This window comes from Phyllobates terribilis, unplaced genomic scaffold, assembly GCF_046119375.1.
Source record: "Phyllobates terribilis strain yellow unplaced genomic scaffold, ASM4611937v1 Scaffold_1__5_contigs__length_1240528914, whole genome shotgun sequence".
NCBI classification, from domain to species: Eukaryota; Metazoa; Chordata; class Amphibia; order Anura; family Dendrobatidae; genus Phyllobates; species Phyllobates terribilis.
Window position 1 is genome coordinate 536,960,205 of NW_027362761.1, and position 22,904 is coordinate 536,983,108.

Genomic DNA, 22,904 nt, shown 5'->3' on the forward strand with positions numbered 1-22,904 from the left:
GCAGCGTCCACCGCCCCATGTAAGCATCTGGTGTATACAAGGTGTCCTGTACTGGAGGGCGGCTCAGCCCATGGTCTTATCATCAACCATCTATGCAGAGACATTTAGGAAGGCGAAGCAGAATTTGTGTATATTTTTCGTCAATGTATTTTTAGGTGTTATAAAAAAAAGAAATCCAAAACTGATCTCCTGAATTTCTATTATTTTGCATATACAATATGTACAATTGCAATCAAAATTATTCAAGCCTTTTGGAAACGAGGTTTAATAGTAAAACGTACAAACTTTCTACTGTTTGCAATAAGCTAATCAAACAAGAACAATCTAAACAGCTCAATACAACTAATATAACAAGTGATTTCTACAACTTCTCCACAAAATGTCACTTTTACTGACTACTGCAGTCTCAGTTATTTAACCCATTCATCAATGGTGTCAGAATTATTCAAGTCCCCGAATAGAAACCCTCATAAGAGCACCCATTGCAAATCAGGTGTTGTCTCAAACACAAAAGAGGCAACTAATCAAGGGCTACCTTGGTTACATCAGGAGTCTTTGGGATAAAACATCAAATACCTGGAGTGGATAGGGGTTTGTTGACTATGATGTTTGATTGCATGTTACAAATATAGCTAAACCCAAAAATGTGCAAAAAATAAGGAAGTTGAAAGCTTAGTTCATAAGTTGAAAGTTAAAGTAAGGCTGTGTGCCCACGATGCGTTTTTTAAGCGTTTCCGCAGCGGCAAAAACGCTGCATAAACGCTTAAAAAACGCTTGGTAGAAGGTCTGCCATGTTCCCCAATGATAATCCGCATGTGCTGTGCACATGCTGCGGAAATTTCTGCTGCGGATTATCATTGCGGAAAAATCTGCAGCACTACCAATTATTTTGCGGAAGCGCTGCATTTTCGCCGCCATTGACTTTCATTGGAACGCATGGAATCCGCATCACTGCATCTGTACATGCGGAATCCAAGTGTTTCAATGTGCAGATGGTACCCGGGTGTGGAGGACAGGAAACTCTCCTCCGGGCCCGGGTACCATAGAACCTGTAAAAAAAAGAATAAAATAAAAAATAAATATGATACTTACCTTCTGATGGCCCCCGGTCTCCTTGTCTTCGCTTGCCGGCAGATCGCGGTGGACTGAAGGACCTGCGCTGACGTCATAGTCATGTGACGGCAGGTCCTTCAGTGTAGTGTACCACGAGCTGCCGGCAGCCAGGACGGAGCGAAGCAAGACTCCGAGGGCCATCGGAAGATAAATATAGATTTTTTTTTATTTTTTACCATTCTTTAAGGTCATACTATATAAATCCATGCAGTTTGCATGGATTTATATAGTGTGACCAAGTTGTCAAGCACTTTCCAAGTGATGCTAAAATCTCTTGGAAAGCACTTGTCAACCTGCATGCGGAAATGCACGTGAAGAACGCTTCACATCCGCATGTCCCTGGCAGGAAAAACGCATGTACAATCCACATGCGTTTTTTTCTGCCAGGGAGATGCAGAAACGCTCAGGAAAAAATCCTGAGCATTTCTGCATCGTGGGCACATCGCCTAACAGTCTTCACTACCTGGATGTGGCAGAAAGAGGAAGCTGTCACCAGCTGCCACAGATTGCTGGAGAGGCAGGTGGTCAAAAACCATCGAGTGACTACAAAAGACCTGCAGCAAGATTTGGTAGCAGCAGGCACCTATAGATACCCAAAAACACAAGAAAAGTCACTTTGAATATGCTCAAAACCAAATAAATAAGTCATAGAAGTTTTGGGATTCTGTTCTGTGGAGCGATGAAAAAAACTGGAACTTTTCAGGTCTAAGGATCAGTGTGATGTTGGAATACGAAGAATGAAGCATAGATTGAAAACCGCAACTTACTTACAGTGAAGCATGGTGATGGCTCGGTGTTGACTTCAGTGAAGCACTGATACCTACAGTAGGATGGCGATGGCTCGGTGATGCTTTTTGTAGCATAGCAATGGCTTGGTAATGCTTAGTGTGACACATGTTGGTAGCTCAGTGATGCCTACAGTGAAGCATGATGGTTGCTTGGTGATGTCTACATTGAAGTATGGCGATGGCTCAGTGATGCCAACAGTAGCATGGCAACGACATTTTGATGTTTACAATGGTACAGTAGTGGCTCAGTAATGCTTACGGTGAAGCATGGTGGTGTCTCAGCGATGCCTACATTAAAACACGGTGGTGGCTTAGTGATGCCTACAGTGAAGCATGGTGATGGCTTGCAGTAGCATAGTGATATCACTATGCCTACAGTGAAGCATACTGATATCTCGGTGATGCCTATAGTGAAGCATGATGATGACTCAATGATACCTACAGTATCATGGTGATTACTCAGTAATACCTTCGGTAGCATGGCAATAGTAGCATTGGTAATGCTTACTGTGAGGCATGGTGATGGCTGAGTGATGCCTACAGTGAAGAATGGTGATGGCTCATGCCTACTGTGAAGCATGGTGATAGCTCGGTCATGCTTACAGTGAAGCATGATGATGACTCAGTGATGCCTACGGTATCATAGCGATGGCTCAGCGATCCTTGCAGTAGCACAGCATTAATTGGTTGATGTTTACAGTAGCACAGCAGTGGCTCAGTAATGCTTACAATGATGAAGTATGGCAGTGGCTCGGCAATGCCCACTGTAAAGCATTGCTGTAGCTCGGTGATGCCTGCAGTAAACCTCTGACCCTAGAAACTTGTAGCATGTAGAGGGTAAGGTGAATTTTATGAAGAAATCTTCAGAGAAAATATCATGTCTTCAATAAGAACACTGAAGCTTGGGCGTCTTTGGAACTTTCAGCAGGGCAATAATATGCCAAGCATTCCTCAAAGTCCACCAAGGCTTGGTTTCAGAAAAAAAACCTGGAAGAATCTGGAGAAGTCACAGTTGTATGACTGGATCCCAAAGAAAGTCTTTGGTGGGATTTGAAGAAGACATTTGCAGCATGCAAACCCAAGAATATTATTAACCTGGAGGCATTGTTCAAGAGAAATGAGCTAAGATTCCTCATGAACGTTACCAGAAGCTGTTGACTAGCTATGCATCAATTTGTAGCTGATTACAACAGCTAGAAAAGCTCTACTAAGTACTAAAGAGGCTTGCCATGAATGAGGTGAATAATTCTGAGACTGCATTACTCAGTTAGGCTAAGTGCCCACGATGCAGAAATGCTGTGGAGCGTTTCTACATCTCCCTGGCAGAAAAAAACGCATGCGTATTTTACATGCGTTTTTTCTGCCAGGTAGAAGCGTTTGTCACGCGTTTTGAACATGCGATTTCGCATGCAGGTAGTTAAGTGCTTTTCCAAGTGATTTTAGCATCACTCTGAAAAGTGCTTGACAATTTGGTCACACTATATAAATCCATGCAATTGGCATGGATTTATGTTGTGTGACCAAGTTACTATGCTGCAAAAAAAAAAGAATAAAAATGGTGAAAATAAAAAAAAACATTATACTCACCTTCCGATGGCCACCAGTCTCCTTCTCCGGTGCGTCCAGTGTCTTCGGCGGCTCGCGGTGGTGTAAAAGGACCTTCCATAACGTCATTTAGTCATGTGACAGGTTACGCGACCGCCGACGTCAGCGGTCGCGTGACCTATTACATGACTAAATGACGTCATGGAAGGTCCTTTTACACCACCGCGAGCAGCCGAAGAGCCAGCAGCGCCGCCGGGAGCAGACAGGGGGCCATGAGAAGGTGAGTATATGTTTTTTTTTTATTTTAATTCTTTTTTAACTACAGGTACTATGGTACCCGGGTCTGGAGGAGGGTCTCCTCTCCTCCAGACCCAGGTACCATTTGTGCATTGAATTGCATAATATCCGCATGTACAGATGCAGTGATGCGGATGTTATGCGTTCCAATGCAAGTCAATGGCGGTGATTTCGCCGCGATTCCGCAAAATGAATGGTAATGCTGTGGATTTTTCCGCAATGATAATCCACAGTGGAAATTTCCGCAGCATGTGCACAGCACATGCGGATTATCATTGGGAAACATGGCTGACCTATTAACAAGCGTTTTTAATGCGTTTTTGCGGCGGAAATGCAGCCGGGGAAACGCATTAAATCCACATCGTGGGCACGCAGCCTGAAAGTGACAGTTTGTGTTAATTTTGCAGAAACTAATTGTTATATTAGCTGTGTTGAGCTATTTAAATTGTTCATGTTTAATTCTTCAGACAAAATATTTTTTGATACAGTTTCCTTCTCCCAACAGGGGGCAGTGGTTTTACCTCAGTGTGAGATGACTTATTTAGTGACTCATTATTTGTAGCGTTAGGCATCAGGTAGTAACCCCCTCCCGGATTATTATGGGGATCTGCCGCTGTTTGACACCACAGAGCTGCCTGGTAAATAACTGCGCAACAATTTCCGTGCACTTATCACTATAGGAGGCGAATGACTGATCTCTGCTCTCACTTACCTCCCCCACCAGACTGTGAACAGAGCAAGGAAGATTCATCCAGAAGTTCTCATCATTATGAATGTGGTACAGAGAGAAGCCTCAGTGTAAGAGCAGTATATTACTCAGTAACAAACCAAAAGTCTGTATCCCAAGTGTCAGTGCCATTGTGCTACATCCAATGTTCAGGTTCATTATCCTGTGCCCAAAGTGCCATTAAACTGTATGTATTCAACCTGTATTCCAAGTGTCAGTGTCATTATCCCGTACCCCAGGTGTCAGTGTCATTGTCCTGTACCCCAAGTGTCACTGTCATTATCCCGTACCCCAAGTGTCAGTGTCATTATCCCGTACCCCAAGTATCCGTGTCATTATCCCGTACCCCAAGTGTCAGTGTCATTATCCCGTACCCCAGGTGTCAGTGTCATTATCCCGTACCCCAAGTGTCACTGTCATTATCCCGTACCCCAAGTGTCAGTGTCATTATCCCGTACCCCAAGTATCCGTGTCATTATCCCGTACCCCAAGTGTCAGTGTCATTATCCCGTACCCCAGGTGTCAGTGTCATTATCCCGTACCCCAAGTGTCAGTGTCATTATCCCGTACCCCAAATGTCAGTGTCATTATCCTGTACCCCAAGTGTCAGCGTCATTATCCCGTACCCCAAGTGTCAGTGTCATTATCCTGTGCCTCAGGTGTCAGTGTCATTATCCCATACCCCAAGTGTCAGCGTCATTATCCCGTACCCCAAGTGTCAGTGTCATTATCCTGTATCTCAAGTGTCAGTGTCATTATCCTGTGCCCCAAGTGTCAGTGTCATTATCCCGTACCCCAAGTGTCAGCGTCATTATCCCGTACCCCAAGTGTCAGTGTCATTATCCTGTGCCCCAAGTGTCAGTGTCATTATCCCGTACCCCAAGTGTCAGTGCCATTATCCTGTACCTCAAGTGTCAGTGTCATTATCCTGTGCCCCAAGTGTCAGTGTCATTATCCCGTACCCCAAGTGTCAGCGTCATTATCCTGTACCCCAAGTGTCAGTGTCATTATCCTGTGCCCCAAGTGTCAGTGTCATTATCCCGTACCCCAAGTGTCAGTGTCATTATCCTGTGCCCCAAGTGTCAGTGTCATTATTCCGTACCCCAAGTGTCAGTGTCATTATCCTGTACCCCAAGTGTCAGTGTTATTGACGCGCCCCCTGGGCCGTGGGGTACTCGGTAGCTGGGCCGGTCGTAGCTAGGGGATGTCACAGTGGCAGTGACCCGGTCCATGACCCAGGGCAGTCAATTAAAGGGGTATAAAGTGATAGGGGAATGAAGTTTTTATAGATAATGTTCGTGACGCCACCTGGGGTATGCGGCTATATGGGGCAGCTGCTGCGGTGCAGATCCTCTGGAGCTGATGGTGACACAGCAGAGTTGGTTCAGCTCTCCACAGGCAGAGCTTAGCCCCAGGGCAGGATATGATGATGTTGTGAGGTAGATGTTGCTGGTGCTGTGTAGTGCAGGGCTGGTGATGGTGCAGCAATAATTCTAGGACACAGTGGGGTGCAGTCTCCAGATTTTACTCATAGTTGTTCAAGACTCCAGGTTACCAGTGACGCGCCCCCTGGGCAGTGGGGTACTCGGTAGCCGGGCGGGTCGTTGCTAGGGGAGATGTCACAGTGGCGGTGACCCGATCCGTGACCCAGGGCGGTCAATAAAAGGGTTAATTTACAGGAGATTTATAGTTTTTATATAAAGTTCGTGACGCCACCTGGGGTATGCGGCAAAAGGGAGCCGCCGCTGCGGAGCAGGTCCACTGGAGCTGATGTTAGTGCAGCAGAGTTGGTTCAGCTCTCCACAGGCAGAGCTTAGCTCCAGGGCAGGAAATGGTGATGTTATCGATGTTGCTGTGCAGTGTAGTGCAGGGGATGATGGCGCAGTAATAATTCGCAGAGACAGTGGAGTGCAGTCTTCAAGGTTTTACTCACGATTTTTAGACTCCAAGTTACCAGGGCCAGGGTAACTTCCCACGTCGTCCTGTGCTTACTCAGGGAGAGGTTCAGCAAACCCGCAGGTACCTCCGGAGTACATAACGGGACCCCCTTCTGTGTGTTCCTTCTGGCCGTCTCCCTGCACCTCACACCCAGTGTCCCAAGCCAGTGACCGCGAACCTTGTCGGGCGACGTCTTCTCTGTCCCCTGGTCCTCTATGGCCACCTTTTTGGTGAGATAGATGTGGCTTTTGGCTGCAGCACCTGAAATGCTGCACCCTCCGGTTACCTAGTTGAGACTTGAAGAACTCTGCTAGTTTAGGGGCCAGTCCCCTTCTGCGGCTCAATCCCTCCACCGCCTGGTAGATTCGGGCGTACGGGTGGCCGCCTGCACTGCCCGTACCCCTGGGATCCTTTCTGCTTTACTGGAGCCTTCCTTCCTGCTCCTCTCTTCTTTCTGTCCTGGGCCTCTCTCACTAGGCCCTCCTCCTGAGCAGAGCTCCTGCTGAGCTCCTGCTCCACACATTCTCTTCCTCTGACTGAACTCATCAGACTGACCAACCCTCACAAGATGGCTTCCCTTTTCATATCCTCCTTCTCAAGTGCTCCCCTAATCTTCTTCCTCCACGCACACCCACTACATGGTTCCCCCTACTTTGGTTCCCCCCCTCTCCAGCCAGGGACAGGGCTCAGCAGAGGAGCAGCGCATCTTGCCCCTCCTGCTGGTCTGGAGTAGTGTAGTGTTGGATGCAGGTGTTAGGGTCCCGGGCAGTACTCCCTCCTTACCTGAGAGTGGGATACCACACCTCTGGGTGAGATGCAGTACCTCTGTGGCGACTGAACCCGCAAGGGCGCCACATTATTTTCCTGTGCCCCAGGTGTCAGTGTCATTATCCCGTACCCCAAGTGTCAGTATCATTATCCTGTACCCCATGTGTCACTGTCATTATCCTGTACCCCAAGTGTCAATGTCATTATTCTGTGCCCCAAGTGTCAGTGTCATTATCTTGTACCCCAAATGTCAGCATCATTATACTGTATCCCAAGAGTGTTTCATTATTGCCTACCTCACGTGTCAGTGTCATTATCCTGTACCCAAGTGTCAGTGTTATTGTCCTGTATCTCAAGTGTCAGTGCCATTGTCTGTTTATCAAGCGTTTTCTGTCAGCCATACTTTTGTACCTGTCTCCCATTATCTTCAAATTACTCAGAACCCCCGACTACGCCGAGGAGCGCGACAAAGCAAAACTTTCCTCCTCAGGAACTCCCGAAGCCCCTCCCCCACTAAAAGTACCAAACTGTGGATGGAAACCGTATGCACCAAAGAACGGTGACCTGCCGGTAGATTCTTGACGATGATTATTAATAGCAAATTCTGCCCGTGGTAAGTAGGATGCCCAATCCTCCTGATTTTCGGATACAAAACACCTGAGTTAAGTCTCCAAATTCTGATTAATGTGCCCAGTTTGTCCATTTGACTAAGGATGGAAGGCAGAAGTAAAAAGACAACTGCACCCCCAGTCGAGAACAGAATGCTTTCCAGAACTTGGAAACAAACTGGGTCCCCCAATCTGACACCACATCGGAGGGAACCCCGTGAAGCCTCACAATCTCATTTATAAACACGGGAGCAAGAGTCTTGGCATTCGGAAGTGCCGGTAATGCGATGAAGTGAACCATTTTACTGAACCTATCTACAACCACCAAAACCACCGTTTTGCCTGCAGATACCGGTAGGTCAGTAATAAAAACCATGGACAAGTGTGTCCATGGCCTACTAAGGATAAGTAGCGGAAGAAGAGTATCAGACGGACGGGTATGCAATACTTTAGAATGCACGCAAATACGTGTTCAACCACATCCCAATGCAACCCTGGTCACCAAAAACGATGAGAAAGGAGGTCCACAGTTGCCTTACCACTTGAATGACCAGCAAGCAAAGAGTTGTAGTGTTCCTTAATTACTTTGCGGTGCAGATTAGATGGTACAAGGAACCTTCCTGAAGGGCAGGAGGCAGGAACGCCCCCCTGGGTCTCCAACACCTCACCCTCCAGTTCAGGGTACAATGTCGAAATGACTACCCGCTTCTGTAAAATCGGGGCAGGTTCTCATGGTCTCCACCACCAGGGAAGCTCCGGGACAAAGCATCAGCCTTGACATTTTTGACCCCTGGACGGAAAGTGACAACAAAATTGAACCTAGTAAAAAACAGGAACCATCTAGCTTGCCTAGGATTGAGATGTTTAGCCAATTGAAGATATGACAGGTTCTTTTGGTCAGTGATAGCAGTAATAAGATGGACAGCCCCCTACAACCAATGTCGCCATTCTTCAAACGCTAATTTAATCGCCAAAAGCTCCCTATTACCCACATCATAATTTCTCTCAGCCGAAGATAATTTCTTACAAAAGAAAGCTCATGGGCACCATTTACCAGAGACCCTAAGACAACACAGTCCCAACCCCCACCTCCAACGCATCAACTTCCACAATAAAGGATTGGGAAACATCGGGTTGACTGAGTATAGGTGCCATGGCAAAACAGCTCTTTAGGGAGGAAAAAGCCTGCAGGGCAGCATCCCACCATTTGGAAAAATCAGACCCCTTCATTGTCATGTCAGTAAGGGGTTTCACAATTACTGAATAATTTTGGATGAATTTCCGGTAAAAATTAGTAAAGCCCAGAAAATGTTGTAGAGACTTCAGGTTCTCGGGACGGTCCCAATCAAGGGCAGCACGGATCCTTCTCCAGATCCATCCGAAAACCCGAAGATGACAACATTTACCCCAAAAACTGTACCTCTTGGACGGCGAAAACACACTTTTCTAGTTTAGCATAGAGTTTGTTATCCCTTAATATCTGAAGCACCTGTCTAACATGCCCCCGACATGTCTCAAAATCAGGTGAGTAAACCAAAATATCATCCAGATAGACCACCACAAACCTGCCCACCAAATGATGGAAAATATCATTAATGAAATGCTGGAACACCGCAGGTGCATTGGTCAGACCGAAAGGCATAACCAGACTCTCGAAATGTCCTTCCGGGGTATTGGACACTGTTTTCCATTCATCCCCCTCTCTGATTCTAACCAGATTGTAGGCTCCCCTTAAATCCAACTTGGAGAATACCTTAGCTCCCACAACCTGGCTGTACAAATCTGGAATCAGAGGAAGATGGTATGGATCCCAGTTAGTAATTTGATTTAATTCTCGGAAATGTAAACAAGGACGTAGACTGCCATCTTTTTTCTTCACGAAGAAGAACCCTGCCGCCACGGGTGAAGATGAGGGTCTGATATGTCCCTTCTCCAGACTCTCCGCAATGAAATCCTTCATGGCTTGTCTCTCAGGGTCGGAAAAATTATACAGTCTGGATGTGACATGCAGAAGTAGTGCTGTTGCAGAGTGTGACATGCCGAAGTAGTGCTGTTGCTTTAAAAGCATCCAGTAACTATTAGAAGTAACACAATCACAGGAGACAGGAAGTTTTGTGCTCCAGAAGCATCCAGCAACTAGAGGGGTTAACACAGTCACAGGAGAAGCGGAGTGTTTTAGCAGAACCCCAGGGGGATTGTGGAGAAGTTGTTTACTGTCTGTCCAGAGTCGAAGAGAAAGGTGGCTTATGATCTGTATCTCACAGAAGGCAAGGGAACAGAATTCAGGTCAGGAGGGAAGCTAAACAAAGGTCAGTTAGACTCCCTAAGCTAACAGTGTTGAGTATTATCGGCCAGGAAGATAAGGACTGGAAGGAAACCTGTCATAGAGATTATCTACCTCATCACACCCTTTCCCCCCCTCCATCTCCATGCAGAATAAAGAATGCTGTGTACTATTGAGTCCTTGTGAAGGAAAAGCCTGTGGTTGTGTATGCATCAAAACTGTGCTGTACTGTGCTGCCAGATAAGAGACTGTGTACTACTGTGCTGCAAAGGAGACTGTACTGTTATTACTGGAGCCTGTTGCTCAAAGAGACATTTGCATTGCACTGGCCGTGCCTCATTAAATGTTGCTGTTCTACCGTTTATGAAGACTCTTGTCAGATGTGTCTGGTCAGCAACTGAATCTATCATGTGCCTGAGAGAAGCTGCAGCCTATGGTCGCCCTGAGTAACGGTTCCCACAGCATCCCAACGAATTCATGTAACCGGTCTCGCCCCTATCTGAACTTAGGCGGTGTGCTTGTAACATGGACTTTGGTAGTTTAGCTCCGGGTGTCTGGTTAATAGGACAGTCATAAGCACGATGAGGAGGCAAATCCTGACACCCCCTCTCAGAAAAAACATCCTCAAAACCAGACAAAAATGCAGGTAAGGTCTCTGTAGAGACTGTAGAAAGGGAAATATTTAAACAGTTGTCATGGTAGTAATCTCCCCACTCAATGATCTCCCTGGATTGCCAATCCACCAATGGATTATGTTTTACCAACCAGGGTAGACCCAAAACAATTGGGGTGAGAAGACCGTCCAGGACATAGCAAGGAATTAGGTCACAATGGACCGATCCCACCCTCAATTTTACACCATGTGCAATCTGAGTAAATGCTTTCTGTGCAAGTGACGCTGAGTCGATGGCAAAAATAGGAATTTGCTTAGCTAAAATACAGCAAGTAAGACCATGAGTTCTCACAAACTCAGCATCAACCATGCTGGCTCCACTGTCAACAAACACAGAAATTTTCTTGGCTTTGCTCTCTAGCACCACCTCTGCTGTCAGGACAAACCGGGAACTGCGGGTTAACGATAAATGCACTCCTTGCTTATCCAACTCCAGACTACCAAGGGTTAAACGAATTTCCTTTTGCTTAGGAATCAAAGGACAGGCCCCAATAAAATGTCCCTGTTTGCAGATCTCCAGGGAAATGTATAATGCAGAGGCATCCCGTAACTGCATGGGTTCTTCCACCTCTCCCGGTACTGATCCATCGCCAGACCAGTTTCCCCCAGCAAAGGAGAATTACCCCAAAAAGAAGGCTTCGGAGAAGGTGGTCTCACTCACCTATCCCGAAGGCGTCTATCAACACGAATAGCCAACGACATGGCAGCCTCCAAGGACTCTGGGGTTTCATACACTGCAAAAGCATCTTTCAACTTTTCAGTAAGGCTCTGACAAAATTGGTTTCTAACAGTTGGGTCATTCCATTTTGTATCAGTTGCCCATTTGTGGAATTCGAAGCTGTACGTCTCCACTGACCGATTCCCCTGATGAAGGCGAAGCAACCTGGACTCAGCCAAGGAGATGTGGTCAGGGTCATCATAAATGAGAGCTAGAGCCCCGAAAAACCCCTTCACAGGCTGGAGACAAACCGAACCCTGTGGCAAAGAGAAAGCCCAGTATTGAGGATCACCTTGCAGCAGTGAGATCACAATTCCCACTCATTGCTCCTCATTTCCGGAGGAGTAAGGACAAAGTTTAAAATACAGTTTGCAAGCTTCCTTGAACACAAAAAACTTGTCCCTACCTCCTGAAAAACGGTTGCGGAGGGCAACCTTGGGTTCAAGTTGGACCGGCCTACCTGCAGAAACCCCAACATTAGGGACCTGCAGGCGCTGTTGCTGCTGCTGAACCTCATAGCGGAGGTCAGTCAACTCCAGAGACAGCCTGTGCAGCTGCTCTGACAGCTCAGCAATGGGATCCATGAATCAAGAAAAGAACACAAAAAAAACCCACACATCATTTTTTTTTATATATATATATGCATGGCCGGTGATAATGTCATAAGACTAAGTGCAACACGAAGGGACGAGGGGAAGGAAGCCCAGACACTAGGGAAAGGGGGAGTGGAGACCCCTAGGCAGATCTAATAACACCCTGCCTACTCTACCATCCCTATATTGGTTCCACACCAATCGCCGAGCAGGAAACCTAAGCCCTGTTTATCCCTAGAGCTAGGCCATGGATATGGAGGGGGGGGTGAGCACTGGTCAGTCCCCACTATAAACTAAAGACAACATGGGAGACAACCAAAGGGGGGGGGGGGGACTTAGCTTGAGCAGACACCAGAGAGATAACACCAAACGTCTTCCAAAGGCACAAGAGAGGAAGCTAGCGGACTGCTATAGCTCCAAACCTTTACAAGGGAAAATGAGAAAATCACCGGCGACTCCCTGAAACAGACTGAGAGTTTATAAACACCCAAACCAGGGTGTGTCAATCAGAGCAGGAGGGAGGTTGCCACTGGGTCCAAAAGTAAGAAGGATTAAGAAGGCATCTGCAATGCCAAACTCAGTGACCTTCTGCAGCCAGGTGCAGAGCGACTGTCTGTTACATCTGACACACCCGTGATAGTATCATTGTTCTGTACCCCAAGTGGATCAATGTCATTATTCTATACCCCAAGTGTCAGTGTCATCATCCTTTGTATCATTATCCTGTACCTCAAGTGTCAGTGTCATTGTCCTGTGTGTTTTGGGGGTTCTGGATAATTGTTCTGCTTTCAACTGACATTTACTGTAGAAATAACAGTCCGTCTTCCATTCTATCAGGCATTTCCCTGCATTATCTGGATCATGACACTGAGAAGACACCCACACATATCACCTGGGATGTTAGCCGTCTCTCTGGCACTATCACAATGTATATGGCAGCCCAGAGGCCTTGTCTATGTTGCAGATGTTTCCAGTCTCTAAATAGTGATGGACTGCTGCAGCAAGGCCTGGAGTAACACACTCTGAGGAGGGGATTCTTGTTTTTCTATCTTATCACTCACTGACATATATTGAGCTTCATATTTGTTTCTTGCACACCCTCAGGCGTCTTTAACATCTTATGTTCCTGTCAGATGCCTGCCTGTTCCAGCACTTGTCAGGCCGCAGTCAGAGCAATATTGCTTTCTCCGCAGGTAAATAATGCAGAGGGAATTGATTTCTGTGAGAAACAACTCAGCAAGAGCCATTCAGTAAATGTTTCTGGTCATGAAATATCCGCTCTCCCCCCGGTTTATACAAAGTGCTGCTTACCGTCTGTGATTTGTGGACTGTGTTTTCCTAGTCCTAACTTTACCCAAGATACCTTTATTATACCAGGTGTCTGGAAATCTGAGTTATGGCTTCCACTGTGATGATGTCCATATTGGTTGGCATCTAGCTTTCCCTGGAACAGATATAACTATAAAAGCCTTTATAGTAGGAAAATCTCTTTTAGCTTCCGTGTTATTGAATTCCTTCATTCATTTTCAGCCTCCCTGATATGCATTCTGCAACCTTATCCAAGTTTCAGATTATTCTCTTTTGGGAGTGTCTCTCCAAGTAATACAGGCTGGATTTTAGCTTTTTCTATTTCTAGGATGCTGCTGTCTTCACTAGCCTATATATTTTATATCAGCACAGCTTACTGTAGTTATCTCCTCTCCATGTGTTTTCCTTCTTTTCTAAACCTTAGATACCTTCTCCACTGGAGCTCTATTTAGGAACCCTAAAACTGAGAGACGAGAGAGAGCAGTGATACATCAGAACCAGGAATAGGAGCTCTAATGGATTCCTATCTTTTTTGCAGAGCACTTTATTAGATAAAGGATTTGCAGATGTTCTGGAACAGCAGAAGGGTAGAACATTTTTAATGAAGACTATGTAGAAAGTTGAATTTAGGACGCAAATGCGAAATAAAAAAAGAAATTAGGGTGAAGGTATACATTGCCTTTAACTACTTCAGGACTGCCCACAGATTTTAAATTCTTCGGGCAGTCCCTGTTCTACTCTGCAGTGACATTCTAAAATGTCACTGCATTGAAGAGCATCTGCACGACATTGCACAGCTGTCGTGCAGGGAGCCGGCTGTCAAACAGAGCGAAACTTCCAACGGAGAAGGCATACATGATTTATTATGTCCACTTTTATTGATCACTGAATACACAGCACTGAACAACCGCTTGTATACAGATAAGAAAGAATTTAGGAAACGATTATCATGCTTCCTTCCCCAGATGATCTCACATGATCTCAGGCTGTAGAGAGAGAACAGGAGCTACTGGGTCCTAGGAAATCCAGTCTCCTCTGCTATGCAAAGAAGAGTCTGATTTTTGCATGTAACTGGGGCTGGTATATTAGCCCTAGTTATAGGGGAAAGTAACTCTTTTTTTCTGCAATCAGAAATAAATCAAATGTATTAATATGTTTAAAGGCCCCCCAAATGTCTTATAACACCTATAATATAGGAGGGACAGAGTGCAAAAAAACAAAAAAGACATGCTAGTCCAAATCACATTTTCCAGGCCTGCTTCCATTGAAAAAACATGTCCAATATATAGAAATAATTTCTACGGCAAGGGGAGCACAATTTAAAATGCTTTTAGCAGTCCTTTGAGGTCATAAAAAAATGAAAAAAATATACATATATTTTGTTTTGTTAGCGAATAAAAAGAGTCAAAAATTATTTTTAATATCTGAACGAGAATTTTTTTTAAAGCGCATGTACTATAAAACCTAAAAATGTACCTGGTCAGGAATGAGTAAAATGGCCCAGTCTGGTTAGTAAGTAATTTAGGGGCCCCATAACAAATCTTAAAATGGAACTCTATGAAAACCTGGGTCCATGAGTTTGTCGGTCGAAGATCGCAGGCCAACCATGTTTCAGATGCACTCTGAATAATCAGGAATAGATCGTCCAGGGACATGGGCTTCCATTCTTATCGGCAGCACAGGTCCTGTTTACACAGAACGATGCGCTGTGGACAATAATGATCTTTTGTGTAAACAGAAAAGATCATTTCACCTAATGCATCGAGTGATCGGCAGGCTGACTACACTGCAGAATTATTTCAAAATGAGCGTACCTAGCAATGATCGTTCATGGTAAGCGTGTAGTGTAAAAAAGTTTTACAGTTATTTAGAGGGGAAGGGATTTTTCATTTATTATTTCCCATGTGGGGTTGAATATAGAGCCCCAAGTAGCTTTTAGTTCCATAACATCGATGCCTGAAACCATTTATAGTTACTTTCTTGCTCAGTTTACAGATATTATATTGTTCTGGCTCATGTGGTTTTAAGAAGGAAATGAAGAAGTTGGGTGAAGGTAGTGTCACTGTCTCAAAGTTTTTGCAAATCGGAATGAAGATTGGTATTAATCATCACTGATCACAATCTGTTCCAAGACAGAAAAGCAAAATAGCATACTTTCCAACTTTCCTGAAATGTTTTACAGAAAAAAAGGGGAGTCCTTCCAGACATACAGAAGAGTTGACAACTCTTCTTGATGCTGACAAAAACTCATTGAATGCAGTGCTACCAAGTCGGAGCTCAGCACCCCACATTCAGGTTGTGGGCAATGGGGGAGTGGAATGGGCAAGGAGGGAATAACATACTGGAGAAAGAGAAGTTTATTACAAGTTTCTAACTATAGAAGGATTTTCTCTGCCCAAAGATCTAAATTGTATTCTTCTTTACAAGCATATTAGGCACATACAGATAAATCTTTATATACCAGTATATCTCTTTATACCTGTATATTAGGTGTAAAATAAAAGTCAGAGCTTTTTTCTGTTAAATTATTAAAAAATTAAATACATTTATCTATTTTTAATACATTTTTTAAAAATAAACATATTGTAATAAAACTGGCACTGACCTTCTGATCAGACATAGATATGCTTGGTATCACACAGAGTCTTAGCCACATTTGGACTTTGCTTTTTCTTTCAGGATATGGAGTTGGTTTTCTTCTTCAATAGGAGGCTTCTTGATCGTCTCCTCCAGTCAGTAACCTTGTTGCTGAACTATGCAATGGGACTTCATGATATCTAATTATAGCTGGATAATAGTGACGCGCCCCCTGGGCCATGTTTGGGGAATACCCGGAGCCGGATCCGTTGGGGGTGGTAGTCCTCGTGGCGGTGACCCGGTCCGTGCCCAGGGTGTCAAACTAAGTGGCGATGTTTTTAGTGGCAGATGTGATATTGTTCGACTACGCCACCCGTTGAATGCGGTTATGAAACCGCCGCTGCAGGGCAGACCGCTGAGGCCGGTGGTACGGTTGTGCAGCGTGGATAGTATAACCCCCAACGGGAGGGGTATGGCCTCAGGGCAGCGGACGTGGATGATGGGGATGGTAGAATTGCACGCAGGCACCAGGAACCACTCAGAGACGGTGCGGTGTAGTTCAGGGTCTTTGCTGGTGACAAAGACAGACCCTCCCGGGAGTACTGGCTAGCGGTCGGGGTCTGGTCAGTCCGTGAGCAGACAGGATCTCCCCTGGCCAGGCGGAGTTGTAGGCCTCCCCAACTAACTGTACTCTTCTTGGCTACCTTGCTAGAAGCGGGTAAAAGTAGCCCACGTCCCTGAGTGTACCGTGTGGTGCTCACCCGTATGGCCGGTGACTCGGGGCCTTCTGGTAGCCTCCGCTCCACGACGGCGGTGCTGGTCCCTTGCGTGTGACCGTGCCTTCGGGTTTCTTGGCCAGAGGACCTGAAATCCCCTGCCGGTCGGTTTCTGCTGCTGGGTATGGAACAGTCCCCACAGCCTCGGACTCCGGTGAGATCTCTTCAGCCAAGGCGAGCTATCTAGCTTCCAGCCTCTGGCACTCACTCCTGCTCCTACAGAGCTCCTGTTGTCACTTTCCCTGCAACTGCTCCACACCAGACCAGACTGTGTCTCTGTCTCTGTCTGTGTTCTTTTTCTTACCTAACCCCACCTCAGCCCCAGTTTATATAGGGGAAGTTCTTCCCCTCCCAGGACTGGGCAGGAGGTGTGGCATGCTTAGGGTTCCTGACCAGGAGACCTCCCACCTGCTCACAGACGTAATATTGCTATTACTGTGGTAACCAGACCCCTGGGGTTCCACATTCCCCCCTAGTAAAATTTAGTACTCCGGGACTAAACATATTTTTGAAAACATAACAGGGTATAAACAGGAGCAATACAATAAGGAAAAACACATTAGGGTGGTCACGGCGTGTCCGCAACCGGGTGCAATTTTTGAAGCAAAAAGGGTGTCCATTTCACCAAAGAACAGGGAGCCGTAACCAGGTAGGGGTCTGTTCTGCCCCGAGTCTTTAACAGTCTTTAGTCCGTTCCTGGGTTACGCTCCAAACATATATACAATAGAGTTCTAGTAAATCCACAAAAGATACCTATAAAATAACTGGAAAAACATAATTATTTACAAGCAACAGTAAACAGGTAAATATTAATAAAACAGTCTAAACACTTTAGATCCTCCAACGTACGGGCAACTGGCCTCTAGTGGCTCTAGTGGACCTACGGAGCTCACTGACCGGTCCTGAGCTACAGGGTGTAGGAGCTGTCAAAGGTAAGCTGGGCAGCTGTCTACGGACTCTTTGGCTCACTAGGGGCACGGCAGGCTCACTATAAGCAGAGGGTCGATTCTCCTGGTCTGCTTGTGTGGGGTCTTCTGCCTCCTGGACCGGCTGCTCTTCCAGCTCTACCTGTTTTTCCGTAGGCACTTGGGATGCTGGCTGGAGGAAGGTGAGGACGGGTACTACAACAGCGCCATTTACCTGTGTCCAAGACCGAGGGAAGTCTCCGAGTACAGTACTGACCATCTCTTCCCTTTCCTCTGCGGGTCGAGGGTTTTCTTGATCTTCTTTAGGGTTTCGTAGCTGCTCGGGACACTTCTTCAGGTGATCTCGGGAGACAATGGCTGTGGTTTCTCCTCCATCCTTACTGATTGTGCAGACTTTCGGGTTTTCATGGCTTGATGGCAGTACGGTGTACGGGTCCTTCTCCCACTGGTCGTCCAACTTGTGGAGCCGTCTTTTCCTCTTCAAGACCTGCTCTCCAGGTACCAGGGGAACAGCAGGAGCATACTGGTTGTAAGTCTTCTCCTGTCTTTCTCTTGCTTGACGGAGACTTCGCTCAACGCTCTCCTGTACTTTCCGGTACTGCTGCTGCCTCTCTGTGTCCCAGTCTGCTTCTGGTGAAGTGTCCTCGGGTGTCAGGACTCCCATATCCAGATCAACAGGCAGCTTACCAGGTCTTGCTCTCATTAGGTAAGCCGGGGTACAGTTGGTAGAACCTACAGGGATGTGGTTGTATAGGTCCACCAGATCAGGCAGTTTCTCAGGCCACAGACTGCGTTCTTCCAGGGGCAATGTTTTCAGAAGGTCTATCACCACCTGGTTCATCTTCTCGCAGAGTCCATTGGTTTGCGGATGATAGGGTGTTGTTCTTATCTTCCGGCAGCCATACAGAGTGCAGAACTCCTGGAAGACTTCCGCTTCAAAGGCAGGTCCTTGGTCCGTCAGCACCTGCTCTGGGTATCCGTGTGGACGGCAGAAGTGCTGCTGGAAGGCTCTAGCTGCTGTTTGAGCCGTTAAGTCCTTGACGGGGACTACAACCAAGAACCGGGAGTAGTGATCCACGATGGTTAACGCATAGACATAGCCACTTCTGCTGGGGGTCAGTTTTACATGGTCCAAGGCTACCAGTTCCAACGGCTGCCTGGTGACGATGGACTGCAGGGGAGTCTTCTGGCTGGCACGGTCCTTCCTTCTTAGGTTGCATGGGCCACAGTCTCTGCACCACCTCTCGATGGTTCCTCTCATGCCTACCCAGTGGAACCGCCCGCGCAGCAGGAACTCCAGCTTCTTCCATCCGAAGTGCCCAGCTCCGTCGTGGTATGCCTCCAGTACCATTGCCGCGTCTCTTCTTGGCACCACTACTTGCCAGATCAGTTCATGCGTCCGGGAGTTAACCATTCTGCGGCACAACTTCCCCTTGTAAAGGAACAGTCGACTCTTCTCAGCCCACAGTTGCTTGGTCTCCTCCGGAGCGTCTGGGTCAAGGCGGGCATCTGGCTGAGTCAGCATCTCCTTCACTAGTCGGACGGCGGGGTCACTGTCTTGTGTTTCCGCCCAGTTGTAATGAGGTAAGGGGTTGAACGTAGCGGATTGCTTACCCCTTACACGGTGGGAATACTGGGTAGTCCCATGACGGTGAAACGCGGGGAGTTCAACTTCTTCCAGTTCCTCTGGATCTTCCCCTACGTCCGGTAGGTTTGGCATTCTGGACAAGGCATCCGCGTTGGTATTGGAGCGTCCTGCCCGGTATTTGATCGTGAACTCAGAGTTGGACAGGCGGGCCATCCATCTCTGCTCCAGGGCACCGAGTCTTGCAGTGTCCAGGTGTGTCAACGGGTTGTTATCCGTGTACACGGTGAACCGGGAAGAGGCGAGGTAGTGCTTAAAGCGTTCGGTGACTGCCCACACCACTGCCAGGAACTCTAGCTTGAATGAGCTGTAATTCTCAGGGTTTCTTTCGGTGGGTCGCAGTTTTCGGCTGGCGTAAGCAATTACCCGTTCTCTCCCCTGCTGGATCTGGGACAGTACAGCTCCTAGCCCGATGTTACTTGCGTCGGTGTAGAGGATAAAGGGCTGGCTGTAATCCGGGTACGCCAGGATTTCATCCCCCGTGAGGGCCATCTTCAGCTGGCGGAAGGACTCTTCTTCCAGCTTCTCCCATCTGAAGGGCGGCTTCTGGTTCTTGGCCTTCCTGGACTGGCCTACCAGGAGGTCCTGCATAGGAGCTGCCTTTTTGGTGAAACCGGGAATGAATCTTCGGTAGTAGCCTACCAACCCGAGGAACTGCCGCACTTCCTTTACGCTGGAGGGTCTTGGCCATTCCTTAATCGCGGTGATCTTATCAGGGTCGGGAGCCACTCCGTCAGCGCTCACCACGTGTCCCAGGTACTGCACTTTTGGTTTTAGCAGGTGACACTTCGACGGTTTCACCTTCAGACCGTAGTTTGCCAGGGCTTCGAACACTTCCGCCAGGTGTTTCAGGTGGTCCTCGTAGGTTTTGGAATAAACTATAACATCGTCCAGGTACAGCAGGACCGTCTCAAAGTTCCGGTGTCCCAGACAGCATTCCATCAATCGTTGGAAGGTTCCTGGTGCGTTGCAGAGTCCGAACGGCATGCAGGTAAACTCGCTAAGTCCCATCAAGGGGGTGGTGAATGCGGTCTTCTCCCGGTCCGCCTCTGCTACAGGAACCTGCCAGTACCCGCTAGTGAGATCCAAAGTGGAGAAGAAGTTAGCAGATTTTAAAGCAGCCAAAGACTCCTCTATCCTTGGTAAGGGGTACGCATCTTTGTGTGTGATACGGTTGATTTTCCGGTAATCTACACACATTCTCATAGTGTTGTCTTTCTTTTTAACCAAGACTAGTGGAGCTGCCCAGGGGCTACAGCTATCCCTGATTACCCCAGCCTCCTTCATGTCTCTAAGCATCCCCTTGGCGTGTTGGTAGTGTGCAGGGGGTACGGGTCGGTATCTCTCCTTTATGGGAGGATGGTCTCCCGTGGGGATGTGGTGTTCTACCCCCTTTACTTGCCCGAAGTCTAGCGGGTGTTTACTAAACACTCTCTCGTACTCTCGAACCACCCGATAGACTCCCTGTTTCTGGTGTGAGGGAGTGGAGTCAGTACCCAAATGCAGTTGCTGACACCAGTCCTCCATTTGTTGCTTAGAGCCGTTACCTTCCTCTGGATGAGATGGAGGCAAGGGTTCCACGGACTGTACAGAATTTTGGTTGATGGTATACAATTTGGCTAGCGTAGCATACCGGGGCAGGTACACTTCCCTCTTCCCGATATTTATTATGCGAACGGGCACCCTCCCATGGCGTACATCAACCACCCCCCGTGCTGTCAAAATGGTGGGCCTACTGTCTGAGTGGACGGGTTCTACCATTGCTTGGTAGTCTCTACCTCTGAGACCAATAGCTGCCCGGCACCAAATCATCATCTCACTTTTTGGGGGCATGGCAATAGGGAACGGGTCACACATTCTCACGCTACCTATCTCACCACCGGAGAGTTCCACTTGTTGCCGTCGCATCAGTGCCCGGATCTCTTTTTGGAGCACTCGCTGCTGACCGGAGCTGGCGTTCTTGGCAACCTGCTGTAAAATGAGAATCACCTCTGCAAGACAATTTTCAATCACATTAATTCCTAGAGTTATCTTTGGGTGACTCTCGCGCTTGTCAATGTCTACAATGATCAGTCCCTGTGCTGCCAGTTCGACTTTACCGATTTTAATGGTCATCTCTTTAAATCCGATCTGTGGCACGGGCTGACCATTGCTGGCGATGATACTCAAGTCCTCGTCTGGGTAGCGGGTTATATCCGAGTCATTCCAGTACTGCTTGAAGAGCGCGTACGGGATGGTGGTGACCTGTGACCCGGTGTCAAGTAGGGCACTCATAGGAATGCCATCCAGTACTACAGGCAAGACTGGACGTCCTCCCACGTATTTGTCACGCCAGTTCGATGGGCCTGGTGATCTTATTCCTAGGGGTTGGCCCTCTACCCCAGGTTGTGCCAGTTTTAAAGGACAGTACCTTGCCATATGTCCGGGTTGATTGCAGCGGCGGCAGATGGGTTGTCCGTCCTCGTTGTATCGGTCGCTGGGTCTTCCTCTGGCCGGTGGGGTCCTCCTTGGTCGGCGCCACGGGATATCCTCCGGTCCGGATGCCAGCTGGATCTTCCCTGGAGTAGAAACCTGTAAAGACTGCACAGTTCGGGTTAGCGCGGCAACGCTTTTAGTTAGCTCTTGGACCTGATGGTGCAGGTCTGTAGCCGGGTCATTGTTTAAAGCCTGCGCATCAGCTCCCACAGGCCCTGCCGACAAGGGCGCCGTCTCCTGGTGGTAAGTGGTAGCAGGGCGTTTGTGGGTCACAGCGCCACCTGGTGCCGGTTCTCGGAGCACCCGGATGGCTCTGTCCTTGAACTGTGCAAAGTCCAGATGAGGGTCCTGTAAGGCCATGGCTCGCAACTGGGTTCGGTGGGCATTACAATGTAGACCCTCTATAAATTGTTCAGTCAACAGTTTGTCTTCGTTTCCCACGCCGTCAGGGTCGGCCTGCTTAATGGCTCTCAGGGCCTCTTGTAGGTTTAGCGCATAGTCCCTTATATTCTCATGTGCTCGCTGCTTGCACCCGTAGAATCTAAGCTTGATCTCGGCTGAGGTACGGGTATCAAAGGTGTCCTTCAGCCGGGCTAGTATCTCTGCGACAGTCCTCCTCCTCCCAAGTGGCCAGGACTTTACCTCCCTTTGGGCTGCCCCTGTTAATTGAGCCACCAGGATGCTCACTTTTTGCTCTTCTGTGAGGGGGTACACTTGGAAGAGGCTATCCAGCCTTTCTCTGAAGTCATTTAGGGTATGGGACTCCCCTGAGTACTGGGGTAGCCAGGCTGCCCCCGGGATATAGGGCATGGTGAAAGGCATGACCGCAGCAGCGGTGGTGCTGGCGGTGGCTGTGGCAGTGAAGCTCTCCTCCGTATCCGACATCCTCCTCCCCCCTAGTGGACCGTGGCCTACCTTGTGATGATTCTCTTCCGTAGGCCGCGGCTCCGCAGTGGATCGTCAGGGTTGAGGACCTTCCGTCGCGCTCCTGTGACGTCGGCGTCTGCTGGGCTCCTTCCAGGACCTTACGCAACGTCCGGACGTGAGGCGGGGCTTCAGTTCTCGCGCGCTTTCGGAGTCCACGCCCCTCTTCTTCCCACGCGGCGTCCTCGAGATGGCGTCCAACGGCGGGAAAACTCCACGGA